Source organism: Amblyomma mixtum, chromosome 10 (genome assembly GCF_055824585.1).
Source record: "Amblyomma mixtum isolate Tamu chromosome 10, ASM5582458v1, whole genome shotgun sequence".
NCBI classification, from domain to species: Eukaryota; Metazoa; Arthropoda; class Arachnida; order Ixodida; family Ixodidae; genus Amblyomma; species Amblyomma mixtum.
Window position 1 is genome coordinate 125,231,834 of NC_143021.1, and position 15,779 is coordinate 125,247,612.

The 15,779-nt window shown below is 46.2% G+C and overlaps 1 pseudogene; it reads right to left on the reverse strand.

Annotated features, from left to right (window-relative positions):
- Positions 1–7,982: 7,982 nt before the first annotated feature.
- Positions 7,983–15,779, reverse strand: part of LOC149326869 (arylsulfatase B-like) — a 109,885-nt pseudogene continuing 102,088 nt past the window's right edge.

Here is a 15,779-nt window from a genome sequence, read left to right on the forward strand (position 1 = left end):
TTGAGAACACTGGTTGAGCCCCTTCCTTCACAAAAATGCGAGCTTTGAAGTTTTTGACGACTCCCGGGGTGCTCTTGAAAACCTTGGAATACTTTTTCCGTAAGGCTTCTACCCACTGCTCCAATGACCTATCCGTGGACAGGCTGTATACTGCTTTCCAGTTTATCTGCAGTTTTTCCAACCAGTCTCTTCCCATGAGAGCGGACATCGGCGTTCCGTTTCCCTTCACTACCACTACGGGCAAAGAGATTTCACTTGGGTCCTGCTTGACTAAGACGTTTGCTTTCCCAAGTACCTTCAGCTTTTCTCCGGTGTAAGTGCGCAACGACACATTGGATTCCACAGATTTTGCATGCGGGAAATACTGCTTATAGAACTGCTCTCGTTCGATCGTGACCGCTGCACCTGTGTCAATTATAATCGAAACAGTCTTCCCTTCAATGTTCAGGTCGACGCTGTAGCCCCTTGAACTTTTGCCCGAGAAGAACACAGTCTGACAACTCAAGTCTTCGGATTCGCCGTCCGTGGTGTCGACGTATCTGACTGCTTTTTCTTTGGCTACGCTTTTGCAGACGGCTTGCAAATGCCCTTTTTTGTCACAATACCTGCAGGTGTGGTTGCGCTACCAATATTTTTCTCCCGCATGACGCATTCCGCAATGCTTGCAAGCACTTCGCCGCTCTTCCTCTCGTTTATCTTTTCACCATGCAACCGTCCTCGATTTCTTTTCCTTATCACGGCGACGTTCGCCCTGGATGACGCTGACGCTGCACGGTTTTGTGTCGAAACTCATGCATTTGCTTCGCCTGTTGTGCCGCTAGGTCTTTTTCTAGCGCCGTCTTGCACGTCAGCTCGAACGTCAATTCAGGCTGTGCAAAAAGAGCCCGCTGCGTTTCCTCGTCACGCAAACCAGCTACAAGCCTGACCCTTAAGAATATGGGGGTTATTCTTGCGATAACGCTCAAAGGGCTAGAAGCAGTTGTCGCTCTCTAGCACCAGCGTGCCAGCCCTAGCAGTCAGAGCTGTGACCCCCAACCCGCGGTGCGGTGAGTCGCAACCACGGCGGGTTCGGGCCAGAAGGGACAAACACGAGTATGCTACTCGGAGGAGCGTTTATTGCTTCCGAGCAATACAGTGCAGCAGCAACAATACAACCGCCGTAACGATGGAGAGGGTTCCGCTCGCGTACGGGGGTGAAAAACACAAAGGAAAGAACGCACGCAAAAATGTGGGGGAAGAGGGTTCCGCTCACCTCGCGTGGTTCCTCGCTCACGGCCCGCGGCGGTCAAGTCACACACGGTGGCCGGGCGATAAGGGCAGCGGTCTCCGTGGCAGATCTCTGATCCGTGCGTGTGCACGGCTCCCGCCAGAAGACAAGCGAGCCTCGGGAGAAACGCGTCTCCTCCCGGGCTGTGGAGAGGAGGTCTCTCCGTTGTAAGAGAGGAAAGAGGGAAAGGCTCCGCCGCGGCGTCGCGGCGGGGAGCGAAAGGAAGCGGGGGTGGCGAGAGTGCCCTCCCTCGCAAAACCTCCCGAACGGCGCGCGCATAGCATCGCGTGATAATTACGCGCGGCCGTTACAATGGGGCAGGGGATTCATGTGTATCCCCACAAGGCATCATTTAAAAAGTGCCGAAATTGCAATCTCTTTCAAAGTGCATGCCTGTCAGGCACACGTCATTGCTGGTACAATCTTATCAGACCGACTGGCTGATACAGAACAGGAACGGTGGGGAGAATCGACAGTCTGCTCTCGGCCGTTGAAGAGAGCAGGTCGCTTGTACTGTGGACCCCTGTCGAAACGCCTCGTCACGCAGAATCATGGAGTGTTTACTGGATCAGCTATACGCGATCAAATTTTGTGCAACGCTTGGTAAAACGGCAAAGAGACTTACCACATCATTAATGAGGCCTACGGGGATGTTGCCATCGGTATATCAGGTGTTTTTGAGTGGCAGAAGCTGTTCCAAGAATGTAGCGAAAGAATGAAAGACGACAACCGCTCCGGACGCCTATATCGACCAGCAAGACCAACGAAAATGTGTCGCGGTGAAACATTTAACAGTGATCGCAGGATGAGTATCAGAATGATTGCTGATGGCTTTATCATTCCTTAAACCCAAGTTTTTGAGATCCTGACAGAAACTTAGCCATGAGGAAAGTGTGCGCGAAGTTGGTGCCGCGAATGTTGTCAGAGGAGCAAAAGGTCAGCCGGAAAGCGATCTGTCAGGATATTTTTCATCACGTTAATGATGACCCCGATTTTTTGGGTGACATACTGACCTGTGACGCGACGTGGGTGTTTGAATACGACACGGAGAGCAAGCGGCAGAGCTTAGAATGGCCCACCCCTTCTTCCCCACGCCCCAAGAAAGCGCGAAAGAGCAAACCCAAGGAAAAGTCCATGCTCATTTGCTTTCTTGATCGACATGGAGTCACCCACAAAGAGTTCGTACCACCCGGACAAACAGTTAATGCAGTGTTTTACGTGGAAGTCCTCAGAAAACTGCGAAAACGCATTGTTCGTGTCCGCCCAGCCATCGCCAACAAATGGCGGATGCACCATGACTACGCGCCGAGCCGCACAGGGTTCCTCGTAAAGGAGTATCTTGCCTAGCACAAGGTGGCAACGCTGCCTCGCCCCCCTAGAGTCCCGACTTGTCCCCGCAGACTTTTTTCTATTCCCGAGAGTAAAGCCGACGCTCAAGGAGAAGCATCACGGATCGGTAGAGGCGGTTCAACAGGCCGTGACCAGGGAACTAAACAGCATTCCGGTCCAGGCGTTCCTGGAGGCGTACGAAAACTGGAAAACTCATTGGCAGCAGTGTGTAGATGCGAAAGGGTACTCCTTTGAAAAATGGTAATCATTTGTGCTGCTATCATGAAAAAAATTTAGAAAAAAAATCAGTCCTACTACTTTCAGATCAGACCCTGTACGCTTAATCGGAATGATGGAAACTTGCCCCCATCTACGCCAGGTGCCTGGGTTCGGTCATGCGCCGTGTATAAATAACTACGCTGCTACGTTATGCATCAATGTCAACAAGGCTCCCGTGAGAGATCCGAAACGTCAGTCCATCTTAAGTTTCGGTCGGCCCCTTCTTTTTTCGTCATGTACCATCGCGACCAGACGGGTTTCCATCAGAAACTAGACTCCAAATAAACCCACATAAACCAAAGAAAAAACAAACTAAATGTCTTCATGGCTACTAGTTCAGGCATGGTAATAGTACGTTTATTATACTTTTAAAGTTTGGCCAGTGTCTGCGAGATGTTAGCAGAAGATGAGTACAAAACTGAAAGAAAATAACCGTACATACGTAGAAGTCATCCGGAAGCTCTGCAAAACTATATAAAACAAGATAAAGATTTGAAACATCACTAAGCGGTACACAGAGAATATGAAAAACATGAGTGTTGCACTTTCGATGAATTAGTATTTCATACTTTTAGAAATAATTGCGCACAGAGCAAACAGGCATGAAAAGCAACACAGAGAGGCGGAAAACTTGAATGGATTTTATTCTCATTGCCAGAAAAATATACGCTTTCACACTCAGGATCAAGCTATATCAAGGATCAACGAATATCAAGCTTTAATGCCACACGTGCCGAAAACCAAATGTGACCCTTTCATATCAGTTCCCCGGCCGAGAATTTCAGTCCCTTTTCCAATAAACCTAGTCATGCAGCACTCACGCAACCGGGGCGATACATAAGAATTTCCCTCGCCTCGACAATGTGACGGGCCAGATGATTCGTGTGTCGCACAGAACCCGGCACACATTTAATTTGGCACAGTACGCTTTCCATGCAGTGAATTTTTCTGACGTGTGCCCAATACTGCCTTGACCTACCTTGCGATAACGCTAACGAAGACGCTCATTTACGCATCTGTCCGTTTGGCCGGTATAGCATTTCCTACATGAGAGTGTACGCCTTCTTTGGAGTCCACAAACTTCTGTTAATGCTTTTCGCGCATCTTGCAGTGTCATGTTTCATTGGGCGCCTTTTTCCGCACCGTCTTGCCAGTTTTGTGGGGACCGAGAATGTGACAGCCGTTGGAGCGAGATCCTATCTTTTTGAGCTGATGGGACACATTCTCAGCATTTGTTATGACATCCATTTTTTGCCTCTTTGTGCCTTCGACTTTTCTTCAAACTTCTGTAGCTTGTTCATTACTAATCTTTTCCCTTCAGTTTTCTTTTACGAGATATGCTTTCAGTGATAGCTACAACAGCCTGTTCTGGGAAGCCTGCTGTTTCCAAATGCGACAACTACACGTGTAAGCTTGCATGGATTAAATTTTGGCTTGGATTTTCCAAGAAACAGAATTATTTATTTAGCAAAGAACCCAAAGCGCCAAAACCTTAAAGTAAGGGGGGCGGGGGGCATTACGAAATACATAAACTACACGAAGCGCTATACAATTCTTTCGCAAGTATTGAATGCGCAGAAGAAAATGGGGTTATGGATTTACGGGGGTTTAACTCATCAAAGCGACTCATGCTATGAGGTACGCGGCAGTGAAGGGCCCCGGAAAATTCTACCAGCTGGGGCTCCGCAACGCTCACTGATATCGCATAGTACACCGCCTCCATCGAAATTCGACCGCCACAGTCAGGATCGAACTCGCGTCTTTGAGGTCAGTAGTTGAGTGCCATGACCACTGAGCCACCGTGGCGGCGCGTATGCAGATTAAACTGGCACTGATGCTTATTTCCTCGGGGTTCATATACTAAGCAAAGGTGATTTGGCTTATAAACAACTCTAGCATCAAGAAATTTAACGCTGTTGTGATCGGATCAGTCGCCTAAACCCAGTGCGTCTAAACCATTGAAAAGTCATCCAGAAAAGGGGAGACTGTTGAACGCCCAGTTCCATGCAGACGTGGCAACGCCGCTCTTTCATGGTGAGCTAAAAACAAGTCACTTGACAGAGGAGCTATACAGCAGTCGATACAAATGCCCTCTTTTTGCATGTAAATAACCCATCCCCAAAGTTATCAAAATGGAAGTACACATTCAATCATTCTAAAAAAAAAGCGCCGGAGCTCACACCTGAAGAATTTTATTCATTTATTTATTTACTCTCAGGGCCGAAGCATTACAGAGAGGAGTGGGTGATACTCAACAAAAACAGAACAGGTAACGCAGCACTGCAATGTAAAATCAATTACAGCATTTTTAAACAAGTCGGCGTATGTAATGAAGGCGATGGAAGCGGGAAGGTGGTTCCATTCCTTAGCAGTCTTGGGGATAAAAGAGGCGAACTGTAAGTTGGTGCGACTGCTGGGTACGCCAACTTTGAACTGGTGGTCGCTGCGGGATGAAATTTAAGATGGTGGTATAAGCAACGTATCTCTGAGATGATGGTTTGAATGGTAGATTTTGTGGAATAGGCGTAGACGGGAAATTCTTCGACGAATTGAAAGATCCGGTAAGTTTAAATTTGCTTTCATTTGAGTTACAATTGCAGTTCTATGATAGAGAAAATGAAACGGACAGCCCGATTTTGAATGGCTTCGATTTTCAGAATTAGTGAGTTAAGAGGAGGGTTCCATACAGACGACGCATATTAAAGTTTTGGCCTGACTAGTGTTTTGTACAGTATAAGTTTCAAGTTAGTGGGCGCCATAGAAAAGTTGCGACGTAATTCTCTCAGGCGACGACACCAAAGCGTTCGAGGCAAGCCTCCACGCTTGGCACTAGTTCACCGTGCCGCAAGGCATAGTAGAGATACTCGATGTCCACTAAAAAGTCATATAACTGCATTCTGTCATTCACCCTAAGAAGCTCAACAACAGCATCTAAATTTCTCACCGCAAATAGGTATACTAATTTCAAAATTTCAAATTTTATTTAAAAAATACTCCGACGAACTTTTAACAGGTTCCAGCTTCAGATAGAATTCACAAAAGGGCATGGAACGTTTGGTGTTATTGCACTCGGAGGAATGTCCAAACTGTCTTCGTTAATTTTCTGGGTGCTCAATTTTGCAAAAAAACAAAAACGTCAGACAACGTATTGGAGTTCAAAAATACAATTTACCACAAAACAGCGGGATACTTCGAAATGATTAAAAGGTTTAATTAGAGGGTATTTTCTACACTTTTATCTTTCCGGCTGCTTTTGCTCAAACCTTGAATATTATTCAGCGTTAGCACAGAATTCATGCAGGTAGTCCACTTTTATGGTTCAAAAGTTGATAGTATATTTGAGAACACGTATAACATATATTGTTAAAGGTAATATTAGTTTGCTTTAATGCAATATGGTCTATTGGGAGGCGGAATATATTTGAAGGCAAAAAGAGTACACACAAGGCAGCTGATCTAATCTTATCGATGTGCCCACCTTTTGCATAATGCATTATACCATGCGATCAAGGTTAGTGTGTTGGTTAGCGAAGGTCTGTGCATTGTAGCCATTTTGTATTTGATACCTCATTACTCTATTTTTGCGATGAGAATTTTTGCAGTGTTTTTGTATTAACCATCTGCTGTCAGAGCAAAAATCAGAAAGTTTTTGCAATCAGCCATGAAATAGCGCATTGTGCTATCAAGTGCACTCTCACAGGCAAACAAGTGATAGTACCAGCTATCATCCGTGGTAATATCAGGATCAACCGTCCAAAATATAGGCTAAGGCAAAGAAGCTTGTAAAATTCCAAACGTTACTCTGATCTTGGTGAATTGGCATTATATATAAAACGTCTTGAAGGCTGCTGCAAGAAATCTTCAAACTAAGCGCGAATGGAAACTGTTCAGTTTTGCCATTAGCTAGGAAGATCACGCGCAGCTAAATGCATTAGAAAAATTCAGCAAAATTTATACGCACACCTTCATTGAAAGCAATTTCAAAGAATGTCACTGATGCACTGCTGGAGCATTTACGCTGCTGTAGTACTAAGAAGTTACTTAGTTGCGGTAAATGCAATTTTCAAAGTTTTCCTCCTCGTACTTCACAACCAGTGCTTGTAAGAGATATCGGCCGGCAGTATAAAAATTATGATGGAAAGATGATAGATGGAAACAGCTACCCTAAACGAATCTATCTCCATACTTCATCTTGGTCATTTTCTACCGCCTTTGCGCGTACGCTCCCAAAAAGAACCTTGCTAGCCACTGCACTGTTCCAATACGTTTTGCCTATTTTTATAGCGGAGATTTTCTAAAATATTATCGCAAGGAACTGCAGCGCTCTTGCACTTAGTTTTCTCAGGATCAAAAATTATTGTTTTATGAGCTATTGAAAAACCCGAGAACACCTTTCGAATATTTCAGCATTCCTGCTGAGCACTTTTTGTGCAGACAATGAAAATCGCTGTTGGTTTGGCATTCCTAAGCACGAAATATAGTGCGAAAGAGCGGTTTCTTTTTTTTCTGGTGTACACCATCACCACGTGCCTCAAAGAGCAACAGAGTTTCAGCTCACTGAACAAGGAAGCCAATTGTGCGTCTTCCCTCAAAATCAACTGAGTCCACCGCGGTGGCTCAGTGGTAATGGCGCTCCGCTGCTGACTCAAAAGAAGTGCGTTCGATCCCGGCTGCTACGGTCGAAATTAGGTCGAATTCTAGCCACGGTCGATTTCTAGAGGCCCGTGTACTGCGCGATGACAGGGCACGTAAAAGAGCCCTTGGTGGCCGAAATTTTCGCAGCCCTTCACTACGGCATCCCCCATAACCTGAGCCGTTTTGGGACGTTAAACCTCATAAACGACGACAACAACAACAACAACAACAAATCAAAATAAACTGGGTCTACACCTTCCACTAATTTTGAGAGAACGAGAGGGTCATAACTCCCGTAATTTGTAGGTGGACGCCACAGTTTACTCAAAGCGCGTTGCATGTCTCCACCGACCCAGTGAGCCTGTTATACTTGCAACTCAGAGGGTTCACACAGACACCGATTAAATCCGGGGAGTGCGGCTAGCAGAGCTTTCGCACTAATAATGCCCTTGGCCAAACACAGTGCACAGTGTCAGGCGAAGCGAGTGTGCCTGGGGCAGGCACAGCGGCGGCTCTGCGTCTGCGCTCTGTCCTCGAAGCGTGCCCAGACACAGTCGTTCACCTCGGCCAGCCCCCTCGGATCCGGGATGTGGCGCTTCGGAGGCTGGGCTGCGGCCTCGTACGTGTTCAACTTGAGGGACATCTCGGCCACCACCTGAAATTCAGGGAGGGAAGACAGCACGATGTTCAAATTTGGTCTGTTCTGGCGTTGGTGGACCTCCATCCTACACGGCCGGCAGGCCTGTATAGCGAAGTGATGTGCAGAGCGGTGGCGCCACTCACAAGGACATCTAGTTTCGTAAGGTGCAAAAAACGCAAAATACATGCACTGTGTATACTCAGCAAAAGTTCCTTTCACGCCCAATAAGTCGTAGGATATGTGCGCAGTGATCTATACTCCAGCTTTCTTGCCCTCCAACGATACATGCGTGTAGTAGAGACTGTATGTTATCCGAGCATGCTTGAGCAGATTTTAAGTGGTTATACAATACAGGCATCCTAATAAAACAAACATCGCTGGATATGGCAATGACTGTAATCTAATTGACATGTACACAACACCGGAAAAAGAACAACCGAGCACAGAAAGAGCAAGATGTGCGCTTGACTACGTATGCGTGAGAATCAGAGGCCCGTAGGTGTTCGCGGTTCCAAAGCTCCCGCACGCTGCAATGCTTGCGGTTCAATAAGGTAATACCGATTGAGAACATAATCGATTGCTACAAGCGTCGGAGCTTCCAGCCGAACGCCGTCGAATATGAGACGGAAAAAGCGGAGCTTCTACAGCTGTTACGTCACATCTTCCTAGAGGTGCAAGCTAGAGACAAGACTTCATTTGTTGTTCGCGTTGGATGGTGTGATCAACAGGAGGGACACAGCTCGCGTGCAATGGCAGCATGGAACGGCAGCAGAGTCAAGACTATCATGCCTGATATTAAAATGGATTCGCTGCTTCCTAACTGATCGCTCTCCATTCGCTGTTATCGATAATGACAATTCTCCCACAACAAAGGTCTTCTCTGGTGTGCCTCAGGGCTCGGTGCTCGGACCACTTTTATTTTTAATCTTCATCAATGATCTTGCTTTCGACATTTCATCGACAATTCGTCTTTACGCAGATGACTGCGTCCTGTACCACCGCATAACTACCAACAATGATCAGGAATTGCTCCAAAGCGACCTAAACAGGATTGAAAGCTGGTGTTTCACATGGCTAATGACGCTCAATGTAACAAAATGCAAATACATGCAGGTATCATGCAAGCGCACTAATACCGACTACGCGTATTCACTCAGTTCAACCATCTTCACTAAAGCCGAATCATACCGGTATCTTGGCATCCATATCACGAGCAACCTCACTTGCTCCGAGCACATCATGAAGATTGCTGCTGATGAATCGAAAACACTAGGCTTTATCAGACGCAACCTCAGTTTCTCCCCTTCTTCCATTCGCAGCCTAGCCTACAAAACTTTCGTCCGTAGCAAACTTGAATTTGCATCCCCAATATGGAACCCACATCAAGGCTTCATAATAGCCAGCCTAGAAGCCGTCCAAAACCGTGCAGCCCGCTTTATTTCCTCCAACTATGACACTCGCTCTAGCATTACCAAAATAAAATTATCTGCCGACATCGAGCCTCTCGCGCATAGGCGTATAATTGCCCGTTTATCATTATTGCATAAATTGTACTATTGTTTTTCCTCACTTCGACACTCCCTTCTGCTCCCTCCCCTCCGAACATCACGCCGTCTTTTCAACTCCATGAGCATCCTAAGACTCCATGGCTCCTCAAACGCATTTAACAAGTCATTTCTGCCTCTTGCAATTAATGAATGGAATTCACTACCCGAATGTATTGTCACTGAACGCGATGCCCTTAAATTCCGCCAAATGCTGTCATTGCACTTAAAATCCCAATGTGGGTAACTGTTGCCTTTGTGTTTTATTTTTATGTTATGATTGTTTGAGCTACTACTGCACCTGTCTGCCTGATTTATAAACGCGTTTTTCTTTTTTTCTCTTCCCCAAGACACGATTGTTTCACTGTATACTTTTTTTCACTGTTTTTTTTTCTTCACTGTTTTACTGTATTTTTTGTATATGTATTCTTTTTACCTAATAATGTCATTACTTGCTTCGATGTTCGCGCCCTCTTATGTAATACCCCGCCAGAGGTCTTTAAGGGCCAATAAATGGTGATGATGATGAGGATGATGAGCCTCCTACCATTGGCGTCTGCTAGGCGTGGCGACTTATCTAAACAATTCGGTTATGGATTATTTTTCCGATGGACCATGCACACGACGGAATGCGCGTCCTGCCAAAGAAGAAGAATCGCCTGACAGGTCGGACGGTTGTTTGAATGCACGGCTCAAAATCACCAATGCAAAAACTGCCGCTGGAAGGTGCACTATATTCTCAGCGAAAGCAGGCATGTGATCGCCATCTGCTACCCTGCCTACGGCTCCTCTAATAGCCCCACCAGTAAGTACAGCGCTGGCTTCCATATTGTGGGTAATGATGCAAGCACTAGTCACAAGAAAACCTAAGTACTGCTGCGAACCTTTCGGTCAGATTGGGTGACCGCCAACTGGACTATTTACATCACTGTCATCGCTGACAAAAGCAGTGAAAACATGTTCATAAAAACTAGACCTATCGATGAAGGTAAGGCTTAAAGTTACGGGCTCCAGTACAGTCTCACAGAAGTAATCTGTCTTGTGTCGAGACAGTCTGCATTCTTCGAACGAGCTACACTGATTCGGCTGTTTCAAGTACACACGGGCGCTTCGCGGTTCTGGACACTTTAGAAGTTATCTCGTGACCGATACAGTGACATAAAACAACAAAGCGCCTGTTCTGCTCCCTGATTACCGCACCTCAACACGTTTTTTAGTGTTATACTCTCACCGCAATGTGCTCAGCAGAGGTATCAGTCAAACTCTTCTAGCTGACAGGCAGGATCTGGTGACGTGAGAGAGAATTTTTTTTAGCGAGTACTTGCAAAACTTGTGCTATGCGCACGGCTCTGGTTGAAAGCTGCTACTGCTCCGACAGCTCTCCTCAGAAGTGAATGAACACTTGCGTTTTCAGAATCACATGTGTTGGCTTTAATGGGCCCACTTCTTGAAAGACTGCCGGAAGGAAAAATTGTACGCGCGTCGAAAGCTTATACCAGAGTAAGGGTCACTCATCTTAAACTTCTACTTGACCTTACCGCTCTGTCAATTTTCATGGCATTAGGAAAATTCAGATCCTGAAACTCGTCCAGCGAAAAAAAAATCCTAGATTATAGTCATCTCGCTTAGTCGCACGCTTCAAGGGTGCTCACGGAAGCACCTACTGGTTAAGCCAATTTGGAGAGCGTGCCGAAAACGCATATACTACGCAGATTTCGTTCGGTACCAGTTGTTGAGATTACGACCTTTTATGGTCCACTTTGTCTGTTGCAGCTCAACCATAGAGATCCTTACACAGAAAAAGTGATACTCAGTTTTGATGATAGTGATACCTTACGCCTATTTTTTTCTTGAAAAACTTTCGGAATACGTAGAGCAATATGAAGAGCGATAATTTGGCGCATTTGCGAAGTCGGACGCTTGGGTCTTTCAGAAGGCATTTCTGTGACAACTGAAGTTTCGCGCTAACAAGCACGCATCGTTAATCATCACCAGTGCTTCGGCATAAATGCAGTATCTTAAGGCTGTCTCGCAGCATTTTCTTACCGACTGTAAGCGGGAGGACAAGTCATTGACTTCGCACGGATCTTGTCTCATGTCGAAGAGGTAGTAGCCCCCACGGGGCCCTTCTGGACCCACAACCGTTGAATTCTCAGCATTGCAGTGCAGTGCAGTCAGCTCACGCCACCGGGAAGGCAATGGCTTCAAGCCACCCGAGTCACGGTAGAACCGCTGAAGCGTCTTCCACGTAGCAGACGAAGTCATCAGGGCGTCGAGATCTTTCACTGTTTCCGCTTTACCACATGGTGGGGACTTGCCTGGTGTGGGGATGTGCCGACTGAAGGCGGGGTCCCCGAAAAGGTAGGAAGCTTCCTCTGCTGATGGTTTGGCGATGGATACCAATTTGTAGTCACCTTCTCGGTACGCTGACTGGCCGGAAACAACGTCCACGTTGATGAGAAATTTGTTGCGCGGCCAAGAGGTTTCTTTTCCTGCTTTTTCGTCTCGCAGCCACGGCCATAGGTCGAGACCGTCCAACATGCCCAGATCAGTCGCGTCGCCACCTGCTCACAAAAATTTAAAGACATAAAAAGCCTGCGCTGCTGTTTTCATTCAGTCTGCAACGTGTAAACACACAATGAGCGAAGCAGGAAACTTCGATCTAGACGCGCACCACTTCCACGACACAGCCGTTCCGAGCATATCTTTACCCTGCCAACGTATTACGTATAACGCGCATCTCTGTGCCTTTGTCTCTCCAAACAGAAACACGTCATTTTATACATCAGGTGCAACTCCGTGAAGGTCAGTGCTTTTGTCCGCGCTACTTACATCCATGGCGAAAAACTAGCGCCTCTTGGTGGTTTCTGAAAAATATTAACTCTTTCCTGCAGGCTTAAACCTTGATACATTTGTCGCGAGATTGATAAATATGCGGTTATCATTGTCGAAAGTCTAGAAATCTGTAAACTACCGTTTTGAATTTCTCATTTTGGCAAGTGGTAGCTCTAACTGTCCCCGCAAAAAAGCATCAACTAGTATTGAGAAGATGACGTCGAGTGAAGCGATCTGGGAACACTATTTTGAAGCATCCTACTTACGGAACATCGCTACACGGGTGCAAAGTAATTGAGAACTTCTGCAGCCGTGCAAGGGTCCTTTTAAGGTGGCAGTCTGTTCTGAAATAACTGATACCTGATAAATGATAAGTGATAGTGAAGATACCGGCGAATCGGACAAATCTTTCACAACGTTTAAGATGGAGCGGCTGTTTGAGACCGCTGTGTCTGCGAAACAATGCTGGATTCATTTTCCTATCACTTCAAACCCAGGTACTAGCTGTCAGTGTCCAGTAGAGTCAATATTTCAAAAATACATATATAGCGCTTTAACTCAGCTGATTTCCGAGAGCTTATATCAACACAATCTTCATGAAAGGATTTGATGCATGCAGTTCGGTTCCGCCTACCGCAATATTGAACGCTGATTTGAGTACAACAAAATAATGAACTAAAATGTGTGCAAAGTATAATAGCACCAAAATAAAAAGCAAACCGCTAGAATATCTGTCGCTAAGAGGGTTCTAACGTTTGCGCTTTGTGTATGTGTATTCGTGCCTTCTTTTGTCCCGTCGTCTTCGCGCAGTTATTTTTTGCTCTAACCATGAACTGACTAACCCAACGTCATGTCTTAAGTTCAAACCTACGCATCAGAAGTTCACTACCGGCGACAAAACATCCGCGGAATATTGCACCATTCTTTATTTCTTCATCTGGAATACTTGCGTGGCTTTCAAAACGTTGCATCTGATGTATTAACAAGAGAACATACAGGGTTATAAAAATTGAGCATTCCAAATTTGTTAAAATCATGCACTTGGATGAAGAGGTATGGTCGTAATTAAATAGAGCACGCTATTTCGCCCAAACTGCAATCAAGTTTACGCTGTAGCAAATAAAGAAACATTTCTTATCCGCAAGAAAGTGCACTAGGTACCATAACCAGCCTGCACATAGCACAGCTGCCAATTCCGATTGAGCAACCCATGGAAAATGTTAGAATGGGAGCTCCTTTTACTTTTTTTCCGCACCTGGACGCAAAACCGAACCGTGCACATGAGTCATCACCCACCGTGGTGGCCAGATAGGACACAAAAGATCATAATTCTCACCGTGGGGCTTCGTAAGCCAAATCAATTAGTTAACTTTCAGTTACTAAAACAAGCGGGCGCCCCAACAGATCGAATTCAATCACGTTATCATGCTGAGCAATCTAAAGCGGAGGTTACCGATCGAGCTTGGAGCGCGACGCTGTTCTCCTTCCAGCAAACTTTTTTAATACTCTTGCGCGCTCTGCCAACATCTAGGATGCCTGTTAGCCAGCGGAATTTCACTTCCGGACAACAAAATAGCCTGTATTAGCAATTGTCAATGTTGTCCCTGGTCTGTTCACAACCTGTGCTGTGCTCGTGCGCACAACCCGTCCCTTAAAGAATGTCAGCGAGCCACGCTAAGCTCGCGACACCGACTAAAACTACGCTGACGGGGATGAGCGCTCCTCTACTGTGGTGACAACTTGAGACTTAAGCTTCGTTTTTCCAGTCACTCGCTGTGTTCGTAAGTTGTAGTGCTAACGTCTTCAGCAAGAGGGATAACCATTCCTGGGCGCCTAGATGCGGATCGCGAAGTTAACGAGAGCACAGACTACCTGTAGTTGCAATGTAGCACCGAGCACCGGCTTAAGAACTAACAAAAGGCAGCAGCAGCGTACTTCGTCGACGCTCTGTTACTGGAACATCGGCTGAAAGCACCAGTGTGAAAAGCGAAAGTTGTCAGTTTAAGAAACTCGAGGAAGCTCAGGCTGGTTGATCATTTCACAGTGTCTGCGGAAAGAAACTGACAAGGCCAGTACGCTATTAGCGGCGCCAATGCGGAAACAGCTGCCTCATATGCATCAGTATGGATGGTTTGGTTTGGTTTATAGGGTTTAACTTCCCAAAGCGACTAAGGCTATGAGAGTATGGAGGCATCAGTATGGAGGCTGTCACGCACACAGTGTCAGAAATGCCAATGTTGTCTTTCCAAAAAGGTCACATATTAAGGCGGAAGCCTTTAATGTCTCATCGTTGTAAGCAGCAGTTGTCGACAGAAAATGTCACGCTTTTCGATTGGTGGAAACGGTCGTGACATCACAGTGCGCGAATTTCAAACGGGGCCAATTGTACTTTGGCTAGTAACCATGCAACCAATTGAAGGGGTCGTATAGTGATGCTCCAAGTAAGTGGGACGGAGCTTAGTAAATTGCTTAATTACCCAATTAGCCTAATTAGCTTCACTAGTCAGGCCATATAAATAAATAAAACCGATTAAGAAATTGGTCGAGCTCAGGATTCGAACCCCGGTCTTCGGCGTGAGAGACGAGCATGCTATCCACTCCGCCATGCCAGCTTTTTTTTGTCTTTATTCCGCCATGCCAGCTCGATGGTTTGGAGTGAACAAAGGCGCGTCTAGTGAATACGGTGTCTTCACTCCCTCTCATCCTCCTCCATTCCCTTCCGGCGAGGTTTAGGTGTCCACCCAAAATATGAGAGACAGATACATTTCCTTTCCTGAAAAACCAATTTACCGACGAGTGAGGCGTAGAACCGAATGGGGGATGGCGTTCTATGGACTCCTTGGCAGCGTTGCAAGACGCTGTCGCGTTCCACTCTTAGGGGCGAAGCTTAACATCTTAACCACACATCAGTGACCACACTTTAGGTAAAAAAAGTGCCCCCCTGAATTTTGTGAGACAGTTACTGCGTAATTTCCTTTCCTCAAATACAATTTTCATTTTCTTCATTACGGCTCGTCTTTATCTATCTTCTTTCACTCCCACTTCCTCCCTTCCTCTACGGTGCGGTTCAGGTGTCCACCGAGATGACAGAGAATTACTGCGCCATTTCCTTTACTCAAAAAGCGTTGCGTTCAAAGGGCAAGGCATCGCGCCGAACGGGTGGTGGCCTTCCGTGGACTCCCTGGCAGCGCTACAACGCGCTGTCGCGTTCCACTCCTAAAGGCGAAGCTTAAGCGTCATTAATTAGTAG